This window comes from Sciurus vulgaris (assembly GCF_902686455.1).
Source record: "Sciurus vulgaris genome assembly, chromosome: 7".
NCBI classification, from domain to species: domain Eukaryota; kingdom Metazoa; phylum Chordata; class Mammalia; order Rodentia; family Sciuridae; genus Sciurus; species Sciurus vulgaris.
Window position 1 is genome coordinate 101,825,123 of NC_136467.1, and position 16,033 is coordinate 101,841,155.

Sequence of the window (16,033 nt, forward strand, 5' to 3'; positions counted from 1 at the left end):
TTAAGAAGGTTGTTGGAGAAGATGGCAAATTTTGTCATTTAAAAGTTTCTATCCCACAACTAGCTCTTGGTTTTCATCCTCTAGTAATTGGGGAGAGTGAATGATAATGAACTTTTGAGTTCTTTGGTGTCCAGAAGTTTAAAATGTTTAAAAAGTGCATGTTTGTTTGGTTAACTCCTGAACTATTTTCCTGAAGAATTTTGAAGGTTTGTTTCATTTCTTCTTGACTCATTTTTGTGATAAGTAATCTCTACACAATCTCAATTTCATTTCTTTTAGGTGTCTTCTTCCTTCTCCTCCTCCATATACATGGAAACTCATAGGATTTTTACTTTATTTAAATTATGATTTTTCACTAAAATGTGTCTACAATAGTCTTTTTGCTATTCGAGCAGTTTGGTATTTGTGACACTCTTACTGTCTAAAGATTTAAATGTTTACTTGTCACTGAAAACTTTTCCTTTATCTGTGTTCTCATTATTTCTCCTTATGTTTAGTTTTTCTTTCGGAAGTTTCTTTTTAAATATTTTGTAAAATATGACCTTTTGCATTGTAATCTGGCAGAATTCTTCAGCTTGATTTTTCCATCTAGCTATTTCCCTCTTCAACTATACCCATTATGACTTTTTTAATTTTCCAAGATACTAATTGGTTGTTTACTTTTACTTTTTTATGCATCAGAAGTCTTACATATGTCTTATTATATTAATTGCATTTAATTTTTTAACTATTATGCTTCTGTGAGTATCAGTTATTATCTTCCTCCATGATGCTGGATTTTACTGAACATTTGTTCATTCTTATTTGTATGCCCACCAGTGTTTGCAATTTCCTATTCAATACTATGTGGATATTTTTTTTTCTGTTCACTATGGCTTGCCCCCAGTGACTGGAGTTGGGCAGTATACTAGTGTCTTCTCTTCTGGACATGCCTCCTTCTTGTTCCTCTTGGGTTTGGCTAGCTGTGGAACCTATCTGAGGCTCACTTTGCCAGTGCAAACTCATGGATTCCGTGGATACAAGTGGGAAGAGTTGCATAACACCTAAGAGACTTTTCTTCTTCCTCATTTCTGTAAACCATTTCCTTCTCAGTCTGAGAGGCATCATGGTAATTTTCCTCCTCCTGCTTTGAATCCTTTTTCTTTAAGCTCTGATTAATACTAATTCTTTTGATGTCTCTAGCAATATAGGTCAAGGGGTTGTGAAGTTATCATGTTCAGTGTTGATCTGACAATATTCTAAAGTACCTGTAATTGTAGAAAGGAATAAAAATCATTTTGGTGCTTGCTTTATCATTTATGCTATGAAGTGAACATTTTGGATCAAACAATATGTAAACCATCAGAATTATTCCATGGGACCACTGGGTCATATGACCCTGGGGAATGTTGTTAGCAATTTATTCTGAAAAGCATTTGGATGATGTAGTAAAAAAGAGCATCTCCTTTTGGATAAAGTCTTGCATATTGGAATTCTGAGACCACACTTGGAACTTGCTTTAATAATGTCAGTTTTCCAGGATTAACAAAGTCCAATGCAGCTGTTTCTGTTTTAAACCATAGAATAAAAAAGTCTACATAACAGAATGTAACCAACTTACTTGAATGAGAAATGAAGCATAAGGGTTTCCCACTTCATGAGTTTCTCACATTGTAGAAGGCAAATTTGATGATAACAATGTTATTGTCTTGAATTTATGTGTTATGATCCCTTTTAGGGCTTTTTTTGTAAGAATTTTTATTCATATTTAATGACACCATCAATGTCTATCATTCAGCCTCTTTATCACACTAAGTCTAACAGTGTAGAGGTTTACAATATCTTTTAAAACACTGCACACTATTCTCATTTTCTAAGGTGTGAACCCAAATATTTACAAACTGGGATGTTGTCTAGAACTCTTTGAGTTGATTTTTCATAGGATATTTTCATTATTTACTCAGCTTGAAGTGTAGTACTATCAATTTATAGAATGCCAGGCATAATTCCATTAGCATATAAGAATTAACATGTTCCAATGCCCAATTATAAATCCCCCTCCACCTCTCTAGCATTTAAGACTATTGTACTAATTCTCTCTTGGCATCACTTGGACGATGGTCAAAATTCAACTGTGGTATTTGTTTGCTAAATTTTTTATGTATTGAGAACAATATGAAAAAGTTTAAGATATCTCACATTTTAAGACTCAAAACCATACTGCAGTCATGCAGTAGGAGTTATGTTATGCTTATCGTTTTTTTAAGTGGAGGAATTTCATGGGCTTATTTTTTTGCCTGGATAGTCTAAAAGAGAGAGAGAGAAGTAGGGAGTGGGGAGGGCAGGAAATGAACTGTATGTCCTTAGAGCTCTGAATGGAATAGAAATGTAATAGGTACAATTTTGAATATAAAATGTTAATTCATTGAAGATTCCTTCATTATGAATTAGATTTAGATCTTTTTTCTGAATAATGGAAAGAAATGACTTCTTTTATTGTTTTAGAAAGCTAGTTATTGGCCTTGTATTTAATGGTATAAATAATTAGTAAAATATGCAAGAGAACAGGATTGTAGCAAGTGGAAATGGAATGATCCTCAAGCTCATTCATCTCCTTTCCCCCAGGTTTTATAGAGGAGATACTGAAGTCCAGTTGGGCTTGTTTTCTTACTCAGCTTCCTACACTGTAGTGTCCTTGTGGCCTTGTTGGGCCTGGGATATAGTCTAGTCCCCAGTACAATTCTATCTGAATAACACCAGGAAGGAACCACATATTGTGACTCATCACTTTTTAACAAGTTGCTGTTATTGAATTGAATGTAATCCTTCCTTAATTAACAAATGCAGGATGTTCATCATTTTTCCATACCAGAGCTTCCTTTTATATGGTAAAAAATTGCACACTAGCTTATTTTTGAGGATGGTCTTTTTATTTTCCATTCTTTTAAACACAGTTAGTCATGTTTTATTTGGTTCTCTTGAATGTCAGGATGGTAGATTATATTAGTTCACATTGACTCTTTTTTTCCTCAGGAAACCTCATCTGGCATTCCTAGTAAATGGCAGTGGAGTCATCTGGGAGGTAAAAGAAGATTGTACCATGTGAGAGCTTTGTTATTCTTGGCTGTTTAGCAAGCATTTAATTTTTTATGTTTTTGATGCTGGGCATGGAACCCAGGGCTTCATGCATGCTGAGCATATGCTCTACCATTGTGAGCTACACACCCAGCTCATAACCAGCATTTTTCCTGCAGAAAAAAAAGGCTGGCTTTTGAACTGGCAGTGCTGTGAAGAATAGGTTGGAAAAAGCATGGCCATGTGTTTGAGGATAGGGTTGGAAACATTGAAATTGGTTGTTACTCTTGTGTTAAAGTAAACAATTATAGCTATTTCAAGGAATGATGGAAAGAGTTAAGATAAATTTATTTTGGAAATGAGATACGTGAAACTAAATTTATAAATGTATTTTCCCCATAAACAAACATATAGAACGAGCATATTTCAAATATGTATTTTATTGGTTGAAGATAAGAAATAGAGTATTGAAAATTGTAAATATGGTTTTGAAATATGTTTTCTTTCCTTAAATAAAACATAAGTAAGCCTGATGAAAATTAACACCTTATAAAATATGATAATGACAATAGTAACACAAAGTAAAAAAAATCATATTACTATTCATCTGGTCACTTAAATTAATATAAAAATAGTATCTAATCCTAACAGACAAGCTCAGAATTAAGAAAATTCTATTAAGAATTAAGGAAACCCTATTCAGAAGCTTGAAAGTTTTTATTATAGGAGAAACAAAAAGCAATGGTACTCTTAATAGTTGGAAGATACTAAAATCAAAATTGCTTTATTGATTTTTTTGATCGAATGGGTATGATATTAAGAAAAGAGTAAAGCTTTGACTCAGTTCTCTGAGACTGATGCCATGGAAGATGACCAAGTTTTCCCCATCTCTTATGGTAGTCAGAGGATAGTGGACTTGAAGAACCTGGTCTAGGAATTGTCATATTTCTGTGTATCTAATTTAGCCAAGGCTCTTATAGAACAATGACTTCCAAATAATTTTTTTTATAGAACTCACAGGAGGAAACAAATTTTAGATTGTGATACATCTATATTTATATAAAAAACTACTTCATGATATATGTATATATATGTACATACATATATGTATATATTTATTTTATTTACCATTTATATATGCACTGTGTTCTGACCTTTCCCTCCCATTCCATTCTATTAAGCCATATTGGTCATTGCCCCCTAAACTGACTTCACAATTTACTGAAGGATCATGACTTACATTTTTAACAGTATAGCTGTAAAAATCCTCCATAGTTTTATTTTTGGTTGGTGGTGGTAGAGGGGAAATGAATTTAAACTTCTATGTGATCCTTCTTAGTTCTGTTTGATAAATATATTTCCATTATATGGTAGGATCATATATTTTGGCCTAGTTACATTTCTGGATGGGATAATTTAATTTTCAGTGTAGACCTGTCAGACCTCTTTATGGTAAATGGCTTTGCTTCTCAGACTAACATGATGTGAAGGGAGAGCCACTAGCCAGCTCCTAGTGGAGCAAAACACAAATCTTTGTTGTTTTGATGCACAACAGTTTTTGAATATATTTGTTACTCAGCATAACCTAATCTGTTATGATTGGTGTAGGATAATTCAATTATGTTTTGCTGATCATAGAGAGTATTCTTTTGAAATATTAACTTTATCTAAAACATGTACAAATTTAAAAATGTTTTTATTTCTTCTCCTAAAATAATACATAATCTTTAAAAAAAAATCTTGGAAACAAAAAAGAAATTACATTCCATAATGCTGATATTTGGAGGTAACAATTTTTGACATTTATATGAATTACATATATTTTTTACAGCTTACTATGTAGTTTTGCATTTTAATTTTCTCCTTACTGGTATTTGTGAAATGTCTTTAGGTGTTCTTGGAACACATGAGTTTTGTGGCTTCTGTAGTACTCCATAATGTAGTTGAACTGACAATTACTTATTTTTGTACTGTTGAGATATTTAAAATTTTTAATATAAAGAGTTTTGCTGGGCCAAAATCTGAGCCTCTGGTGCTTAAAGACAGTAAGCCAGAGCAGGATCCACTCTCTCTGCTTAGCAACAGTGTGTCTCCAATGACATTGACTCCTCCAGTTCTGGCATATGAGTCCATATATTCAGCTGCCAAGTAAACATTTCCATACATGCATACTTCATATGAAACTTATATGTGATTGTCCAAAACCTAAGAAGTTTATATTTTTTCCTTCTCTACCCTTCAGCCAACAAATTTGGTTTTCCTTCTGAGTTCTTTCTCCCAGGAAAGATATCACAAGATGGCAAAGCCAAAGGCTGGGGTTGTTCTCATTCCTGCCTTGTCCTCTGCTCCACCATACCACTCAGCCATCACACCCTGGCCTGTTTGAACTCTGCAATATTTCTCGCCTCTGTTTCTGTGCTCTCTGCCCTATACCTAGCCCTTCCTGTCTTTCACCTAGACTGCTGCCATACATGACCTTTCTGTCTTCCTATAGACTGTTGTCTCTATTGCTACTTTCTAAAACATGAACCAGAATATGTCACCTCTGCTTGAACTGCTCCTGTTGTGAGCTTGAAGGACTTTAGAAGCCCACTGCTTGTCACTAATGTAAAAGGCCCTTCACACTGTTTTCTGCTTCCTTCCCTGTCATTCATCCCCTTAACACCTCTTCCACTCCCTCCATCCATGGGAACTTCACTGAAGACCTGCTGCTTCTCTGAGCTCATTGCATCCTTTTATATTTCCAAGCCTTTACAAGGACTTTTTTCCAGTCCTGTTAAGGTCATCAAGCAGGTCCCTTGTTCTCCTATAAGTCACAGTTCAAATTGGCCTCCTCTTGAAAAGTCACCCCTCTCCCCTCTGCCAGACTTGAATTAGGTCTTCACTTCTTTGAGATCTGCTTGAACCTGTGCCTACCTTTGTTAATAGACCTATGTGTTAAAGTTGTGTATTTGATATCCTCCCTCCAAAAATTCTACACTTGTTGAGGCCATTACTGGATGTTTCTAGCTTCACATCTGCAATGCTTAGTACATTGTCTGGAGAATAGTAGCTATCTGTAAATATTATTGAATGAATGGATGAATAGACAAATAATAGTGGTAAGTAGTCATTCATATTTTTTATCTCTTAGAGATTTCTCTATTTCTTTTTCTCCGTGTGAGTGCTTGCATGCTCTTGCTCTCTCACTCTCCCTCCCTCCCTCTCTCTCTACCCCCTCCCTCCTTCCCTCCCTTCCCCTCTCTCCCTCCCTCTCCCACCCTCTCCCTCTTTCTCCCTCTCTCTCCCTCTCTCCCCAAACAATAGAGCTTCATGTATTCCTGTTATCAAAACCAGCTGTCAAGACAGGATCTGAAATTCATTTACCCTCAAGTATAATAACTGATAACAGTTTATATCTCCCAAGGGCTTTTCCATTTTACAAAGATAGAATTCTTTATCTAAAGAAAGGAATCTTTATTGGTAGAATTTTAGGCTTAACAGGCACATGAGATTAGTTTTAATTGGGGGTTGGAGGTGGGGCTTAAGAAATTTTCTCTTTGCTCCACGTTACTACCCTATGGGGTCTGCCTAAATACGAGACCAATTCTGTGCTTCTGGCTCACAGAATGGACTAGCATGTCATATTACACAGCACATTCATTTTTGTTTCTATTACACAGCACAGATCATATGAACTTCACATCTGGTAAACATTTTCACATAGAATGTGCAGCTGCCAAGAATTGTGGTTTCCTGGTTCATCCCAGTAACTCAGAGTTGGGGGTCACAAAACCAGCATTGCTGTTTCAGTGATCTGGAACTATACCATTTTTAGTTATCAAGAAGGTTGCTCCCTTAAGAAGACTCTCCATGTCATCATAATAGACTTGAAAAAAGACTTGGGTGATTCAAAGTCCATTATCATCTTCTGGGCTCCCCCTTCAGATGCCTCCCTCCAGGGATGAGAACCTTTCTTGCTTTTTAAAAATCTCTGCAGAAAGTGCGTACAAATGTTTTTTCAGTGACCCATTTGGTCTCATTAAAAGTTTCATTGTCATCCCAGCTTAACTCCTGCCTAATTTATTTTTGTCACTTTGTTCTGTTCTTTGTGGCAGTGCAGAACATCTGATTTTCATATAAATTGTAATGTTGCAGATAACCAAGCAGTGCGTTGTATCATAAAAGCAAACCAAACACCACCACCACCACATAAATACTTCAAGATAATTGAGTTAGGAAAGTGGGGTTTTCTGAATACATTGTGAGTCAAAGCAGACCTGCTTGTTGGCAGCTGCCTCAAGTAGAAGGCTAACAACCTGGTGTTTGCCTATATTCTTAATGTCCTCTGTGAATTCTGTCCTGAAAAGCCAGGTAACATTAATATAATTTAGGAATTGGTTTATTTTATATGATTTAGTTCATAAGACTTTAAAAATATATATCATGTAGTTGACTTTTCCCTTTGGAATTATGAAGAAGGGCAAATATCTTTCTTTAAAAGTCGAATTATTAGTTGATGGTCCATATATATTAAATGATGAAGAACATTTTGTAAAAATTACTTTGCTCTAGTTCTAGAAAGGATAGTGGAATATTCCTGTTTTCCTAAGTGAAGAAAGCCAAGTGACTTATGTTGGCCTAAACTTGACCATAAAAGTTGCCCTGTTAGGGATTTAGCTGTGCCTGACTGTTGTTTTCCTTCTCAATGGCATACGCTGATAAGATTTGTACTGTTAAAGACTAAAACTCAAGACATTAGGATTCTTTACACATTTCTGCTTATTACTTTTACTCTGTTGATTTTGGGGAATAATATTTGAAATAAAATGAAAACTGGTATTATAAAACAATAGGTATAAATACTGATTGTAACTTCTATAATATGTACATCTAAATACTGATTATAACTTCTGTAACATGCACAAGATGCCCTGTAAAATTTCAAGGCTGTGAATATATTTAAAACTGTTAAAATATTTCCCGTGATCCATGCCAAGTGGCACAACTTTGCCACTTGAAGTCCTTTTCTCTGAAAAGATCTTCTCATGCCAAAATCCTTACCAGATTCTTTCCTGATGTAGATTATTTTCTTTTCATTGAGTACCTGAAAACAGCACATCATTTGGTCTGGAATAATCTGAACATTGATCAAATGGCAGCCTTTAGGAAGTGAGAATGTCAGACCTTTGCTGTTAGAGCAGGGTCCTGTGGCCTTCGTTGCTGCAGTTCTGTCTGTGCACCAGTGGAGAACAGACTACACAAGGCTTTCAGGAGTCCTTACGTAGGAACTGGTAGAAGCTACCAAGAACGAATCTCTAGAAGTGTTCAGAAATTTTGAGTCATTCTGCTGCAGGTGTTCAGAATCAATGAAGATCGGTTGACATAGTGGTTAGATAGTTTCTTGATAGCTGAGGGTCTCAAACTGATAGAAAGAAGTGATGATTTAGTACAGGGGAAGCTGGGAAGTTGTTTGCTTTAATGAAAGCCTTATTACAACTTGCAGGATGTTAAAGGAAAATGGAATATTTTAAGAGTTTTGGGGAGGGGGATGAATTTAAAATTTGTGGCTTTGGAGGAGTCAGTGGTGTTTAAACAATTTATGAGTTAAAGTAATCATTTTTTGAACTTTGAGAGAAGACAATACTTTTTCTGGCTTCCCCTCCCACCAAGGAGGGTCAGGACTTTGTTTTTCTTTCCTTGTATATTGACTTGTGTTTTAGTTTTATGTTACAATTTATGTTGTATGTGTCTTGCTCAATAGGGGGCTATTTTTCAACACCATCCATTTAGAGAGAGGCAGGAAAAGTGGTTGGTGTGATTTGGTTTACTTGTTCTGATACGTGTCAAGCAGTGCTTTTTGTTAAATAATGGAGTTTAATTAAATGGAGTGCTTTCTGACTATAATATTTCAGCATAGTTGTCCAAATGAAACCTAATATGCCATTATTTTCATCAAATGTCTCATTTTGATGTGCTTTTTCCAGTAAGGGCCTTGGTAAAGTAGAACAATGTCAGGAAAAAGTCTATAGTGTCATTATTTTTATGTTTGGATTCAGTCAAATCTGCTGATTTTTAGAAACACAATTCTTTTCTTCAGTATTACATATGAATTTAAAAAATTAGTTTAACTCCTACATTCAAAAAGGAGATAGAGATTTGTTAAGTAGTAATACTGACTGATACATGTTATATATATATTAGGATGGAAAGTATTAAAATCAGTATATATTTTGTTTTAATTGTATATAACACAAAATATAGAATAGACAATTGTACTTTTCTAAATGTACTTTTCTAAAGAATATTGCAGACCTCTATACTCAGTAGTGGAATTCTGTTATGCATGGTGATTTATACTTGTTATTTAACAAATTATTATTCATAAGAATTTTTATGTTAAGAACTGCAAAGAGTCAGATTTTACCATACTCATAGTTGGTCTTCCACAGTTTATAGATGCTGACAGGCAGGGAACTCTTGGGACAGAGACAAAAGACTTTATTACTCACAACTGACAGCATGAACTTCATGATTGCATTGGTTGCTTTTCCCATCAAGTCCCATGGGGGTGGTGGTGATATGGAGGGACCCAGGTGGATGCTGCGTACCAGTGGTCTTTTGTCACAGCTGAAGAACTCCGAGCTCAAGAAATCCCTAATCTTATAAAAAGGTTCTGGCAAATCTCTTCAGTGTTTGTGCTGGAGGAAGAAATCATCTTTATGACACCACTTGGGAAACAAATTTGTCCTCCTCTCAGAAGGGAGATGCTATCCATCTCCCAAGGCCATATGGGATGTGTCTGCACATCCCTGGGAAGGTAGTCTGGAGCATGAGCTGATGCAAGATACACAGAAGCCAGGAAGAATTATCTTCAACACTGAAAAATCAACTAAAATGGAAATTTTAAGACATACTACATGTTGAATTAATTAAGTTCTCATAAGGTAAAAACATTTTTGATGAATATCAACATGAACTATGGTGAATTTTATTACTCTGGCAATTTCTAAAGATATTACATTCCTGGACATCTTTGATTTGTCAGTAGTTTACCATGAATGCATTATGTAAATATAGTTCTATATTGTTTTAATGGTTTTTTGAATTAGAATTATGTCCTTATTAAAAACCAATGTAATAACTGTTCTTATCATTAGAAACCAATTACTGGTGGTCTCAGTAAGATTTAATGAACATTGTAAAGCAAATTATACAAATCAAGTACTGAATTCTTAGAATAATTTATTTTTATTTTTAAAATTTAATGATTCAGTTATTTGGAAAAGCAAATAAGTGTTTCAATGAGTTATGTTATAGAATGAAGGATATTACTTAGGGCATGGATAAAATATGAAATAATAAAAACATTAGAAAAACACCTTTTAAAATTGCACTTATTTTTTTATTGGTGCATAATAATTATACAGAATTATGGGTTTTATTGTGGCATATTCATTCATGCACATAGCTTACTTTGATAAATTTTATTCACCAGTACTTCTCTTTGCTCTTCCCTCCACCCTCCTCCTTATCTTTTTCCTCTATCCTAGTGTTCTTCTTTCTATTTTTTTATCCTTTTTTCTATCTTCCGTATATGAAAGATCCTTGACTTTCTATATCTGGCTTATTTTCCTTAACATGGTGCTCTCCAGTTCTATCCATTTTCCTGCAAATTACATGTTTCATTCTCTTTACGGTAGAATATATGTCTGTATTGCTGTGGTATGCTGACTTTAATTCTCTTGGGTAAATACTGAGGAGTGGTATAGCTGGACCAAATTCTATTGATTCTTAGTCTTTTGGGGAAGCTTACCTTAACATCATAAATGCTATACATTACCAATTGCAAACCAATATCACACGGAATGGGGAAAAACTGAAAACATTTTCACTAGTCTGAAAGAGGACAAGGGTGCCCATTGTTACCACTCAATGTAGTACTTGAATATTTAGCCAGAGCAATTAGGCAATGGAAGAATACTTTTCACTGGAGAGGAAATGGTAATAATAAAAGGCAAAGAATATAAAAAGAACACATGTTACTCCCCTTCCACTCACTGATGTTACTGCCAATTCCTGTCAGCTTGTCTTCAAATGGAACACAACTAATACAAGAACTGATTATCACAGAAAGTAATATTGGTAGGACTAGGGTTTATCCCAGAAGTGAGTGGGCCAACATTCAACACCAGTTATTCAGGTATTCCAAAACTTGTTAAATTTTTGTTATTTTTTAAAATTCTGAATAGACCAAGGGTCTATATGGCCTGATATACACCTTGTCACCATTTAATAAAAAATGAATACACAAGTGACTCACATGGCACCTCAATACGGGAGTGAAAATGGAAAGGATGGTAAAAACCACGGACATGGAATTAGTCTACCACTCAGTGAAAATCACCAAATAGGCTTTTGTCTGTTGGAATTTGAGTGTTCTGACATGTGATCCACTTTGAAATTCTCCCAATACCACCCTAGGAGTCTCTTTCTTTGAAAAATTAGAGTTTAAACTGAATGAAAATATATCCAATTGACAATCATATGAAAATTCTCTAGGCTGAAAGCCAAAGAATCTTTTTGTACATGATTTTTTATTCTGAAACTTAAATGTAACCAGATGAATGTTCTTTTAGTACTATCTTATCCAACTGATTTAAATGAATGATTTGTCTTCTAATAGGAAATCTGCATTTCATCATAAAGATGGATTGGATATCTTAAATTTAATTCCTCCCTAGAGAAGCAGTGTTTCTTTTACATTATATTCTTTGAATGTACTAAAGACTCGGATTATACAACAAATGCATTATAGGTTTGGGACCTAAGTAGAGCTTTAGATGTGTGAATTGAAAAACATGAAAAATATAACAACTATTATCATGTGAGTGAGTGAAGCGTAACAAAACTCCTCAAAAGCAATGTTATTCACCTGCTGTTTTACAGTTAATTGTCTGTGAAACTAAAATAAAACAACATTTTAAAATGACTATGATTGTTCATGGCGAAGATATAAAGATCAGACGAAACCATGAACTTGTGTGTGTTTCTTGATTTGCTTTTAAATTGATTTTTGAGAATACCTGGTGTGCTATTTCAAAAGCATTTCAATTCTGAAATAAAGGCAATATCCTCAAAATACTGATAGTAGAATAAACTTATTGCAAGCCTGAGACAGAAAGCTAAGATGCAAATTCAAGTCTTTTTAATGTGTTAAACAAGTGGATGCTTTTTATCTTTTAAGTTATTCTGGGGGCAAAGAATATGGATTGGTTCTTGGCATGAAATCTAAAACAAAATTAAATTTAGTTTCTTACATTAAAGTCTAATTTTCAGTCCTGAGACAAACCTTTATTGACTGAATCAGTGATTTTTCAGTGGGGAGATTTTGTGCCCTGGAGGCATTTGGCCACACCTGGGAAGATATTTGGCTGTTAAAACTGGAGGGAGTACTACGAGCGTCTAGTGGGTAGAGATCAGGGATGCTGCAGACATCATAAAATACACAGGACAGATGCCACAGTAGTCTCAAATGTCAATAGTTGGGAAACCCCAGAACTGCATTTCATGCATTAAGAAGATGTACAAATTGTGAATTCACAAGAGGCGAATTTTACCTCAAGTACTTTATCAAATTGTAGAGTAGGAAGCAGAAGTCCTGTGGCCTCAAAGGAACTTCACCACAACTCCCTGTTTTGCTTTTGTGTGACCAGTTTCCTTTAAATCTCTTTGAGCCTCACTGTGCTCATGAAGGATGGAGCTAACTCAGTAGTTCCAACTTCAAAGGCTTATAGAATCATATGAAATAGTATATGTAATTGCTTAGTCCAGTGCCTGGTCTGTGTAATATCAATAAAAATGAGCCATTATTCAGAGTTTTATCAGGAAAAACCATGTATGGTTAGAATTATTCAAAGATGAAATGGTTTGTTTAGAGGGTAGCAAGTTTTTCTGGATGAGTTCAAGTAGAATGTGGAAAACATCTTGTGTTCCTTCCAACTTGGAGGGCTACATGGCATTCCATCCTTCTTAGTTATATAAAACCATGCCTAAATAAAATACAAAATAACGATCCTTCTCAAGTCCATAGGAATTAAGAAATTTTAGTTGTATTAACATGAAATGAGCATAGATGGCAATGATAATATTTAGTAATATCAAATTTGCTATGTGTGTTGATACCAAAATGTAAAATTTTTGCATACTTGCTGCCTTGGTTCCCTCTGCTAACCAGGGTTGTTTGGATCCTCCAGATTATTTTTTGTATTTCCTCAGCACCAAAATTCTTTATCTATTACAGAATACATGTACAGCTATGGCTGGCTAATATTTATCTATCAAGATATTTATTGGACACTCCTTGTGTGTCAGTGGGGTGCAGGGTGCTGCACATGTGTAATATCATTTCACAGGCAATAAATGTTTGTTGAATGAATACTAAGAAATTATTTTAAAAATAAAGAAACATTGATTGAGCTTCTTCTAAGTATTTGGTAATAATATAATCCAGCTATTATAAAACATCTAAAAATGTAAAATATATCCTGGAGAAACAGGATATATTTATAATAAATTTCCTCCACACAGTTAAGTGCCTTGAAAGTGATTTTACATCTTCCTTACACCTAAATGCTGATCAAATATTCAATAAATATCAGGTATTCAAAAAATCAGGTACTCAATATTTGCCACCCCCCCCAATGAATAAAGTTCCAGTTCTCATAAAGGATAGGTATGCTTTGATGATGCAATGGAATTTTTGCTGCAATCTTTGCTAATTACTTTTTAATAAACACAATCATATTTTTTATCTTAAATAATTTTTATTTATAAAAGCTTTCACCACTTTGGCATCATATCCATCTTTCCATGTAATTTGACCTTCAAGGCAAAATTATAATGTGATCAATACCTGTCCTCCAGAAGAATTTTTCTCTGAGAGTAAAGTGTCATTTTTATGACCCTAGCACTAATGCAATCATTCATTTACTTAATCACTTAGAGGACTTACATATACACCTGGACCAATTTATCTATCTATTTATTTATTTATTTATTTATTTATTTATTTTTTAGTCTATATAGAAAGACTAAAAGTGTGCCTGAAATAGAGACATTATAATGGAAGAATCTTTGAGTTTGACTTCTGAAAATAGTACAATTCTAAGATTTTTAAAAACAAGTAAAAAACAGTAATCACTGCTTCAAAAACTCCAAACAAGTGGTGTTCAACATTTCATATTATATTCAACATGAAGAGAAGCGTGATAATTCAGAAATTAAAAGACATTTCAAGAAGTTATATAACAGCCCTCATTTTGCAAAATGAGTACAGAAATTATTTTAAAATGATATATGTGTGATAGAAACTACAGACAGTTATATACTGGGTAATTTCTATGTGGTTAAAGTGATTAAGGAATATGTTTTATTTCCATCTAAAAGGGAGCGATTATCTTGCAAATCTATAGCAATAGCAGTCCATGTGGTGATCTTATTATGTGTTAAAAAAAAGCATTTGATTTTAAGCAGTGTTAGGAAATGTATCAAGAGAAAAAGTGATATGATTAACAACTTCTATGAACTTATTCTGATATTTTTCTTTTCTTTTTTTTTTTACAAAGCCTTTTAATGCCTGGAAATACTGAGTATATGACTATTGAGTATTTGTATTTTTCCTATACTTCATAAACAAGGCATCTCAGAATATTTTCTAACAAGCTAGTGTTCTATAAACACTTTTAAAGCATAGCTCTTTAGAAAGATACTGAATTGTTTTCAGATAGTACATACAGATCAAGAAATGAGGATCCTCTCATTTGAGAGTACAGCATTTTTAATATTTAGTATTGCACGTCACAGAATGAGAAACTCTTGACTTTTGTTGTCACAGGTAGTTCCCATGATGGTGGGCTGGATTAGAACTGGTGGACCACAGGGGGTTTTCTTGAAGCTTCTGGAATACTGTGGTTAAGCTGTGTGCTGATTCATAGGGATTGTTCTAGAGCAGTCACATTAAACCTTTTTCTCATTTTAAGGAAGGCAGTGTGGTCAATTGGAGAGAATATAGTTTGTGGATGAGTTGACCTAAGTTTGATGTTGGCCATGTCATTACAGTATATTTATTGCTTGGAATATTTAATTTCATTACGTTAACAGCTTCTATCTGTTAAACAATAAAATTGTTGGAAGGACTTTCTGGTACCTTTCAGTCTTCTGGTTCATGTTTCTTAAGGACTATTCCCTTTGTTTTTCTCTCCACAGAAAAGGTTCTTACTCTTTAGATATATTCGGTGTGTGCTCTTCTGAGTCTCTGAGGAAATTCTTGGTTGTCACTGCTGTGGAGGGAGTGACAGTTTAAATGGTTCTGTACTAACTTGGTGGTTATTTGAGATTAAAGCCTTGACTTGATTGGTAGTTTGGCTTCACATGACCCAGGAGTGGGACCCCAAGTGGTGTCCTTCTTACTCACTGGTCCAGTTGTATAGACAGAGGATACCATTCAATAAAACACACAGAGTCCTTTATAGAAATCTCACACTTCAGTAGAAAAGCTAACAACATGCTTTAATTACATTTGAGAGTATTACTTTCTAGCATTATTTCTTCTTATTTTGAAACTTAAAAATTTTATAATTAACACCCAAATTGTACAACTTAACACGTTAATATGTGGATTGGCCATAATTATATAAGGATTTACACATTTGAAGAATATGTACCACCAAATATGACAAGTTGGCTTAATATAGGAAATACTTGTAAGTTGATGGGAGTATGTAGTCAGAACTCACCTTATATATTTATAAATTTACTTCTCATGTATTTAATTTTGAGAAATAAATAATAACCTTGTTATTATAGAAATAAAATATATTGAGGTAGAAGATCTCATAAAATTTTTCATTGTTTAAAAAATGCTAGCAGGTGTGGAAAAATCCAGCCTAGCTCCCATGTGTTAAGAAATTTTGGCCTGGGTCAAAAGACATGTGTTAAG

The 16,033-nt window shown here is 34.2% G+C and overlaps 1 protein-coding gene across 1 annotated transcript in view; it reads left to right on the forward strand.

Moving 5' to 3' along the window:
- COL21A1 (collagen type XXI alpha 1 chain) overlaps positions 1-16,033 on the forward strand; it is a 169,400-nt gene that overhangs the window by 14,868 nt on the left and 138,499 nt on the right. Inside the window, exon 2 of the mRNA XM_079148069.1 lies at positions 3,013-3,081. The gene's annotated coding sequence lies outside the window, so the exon portion shown is untranslated. The remainder of the gene's footprint in view (positions 1-3,012; positions 3,082-16,033) is intronic.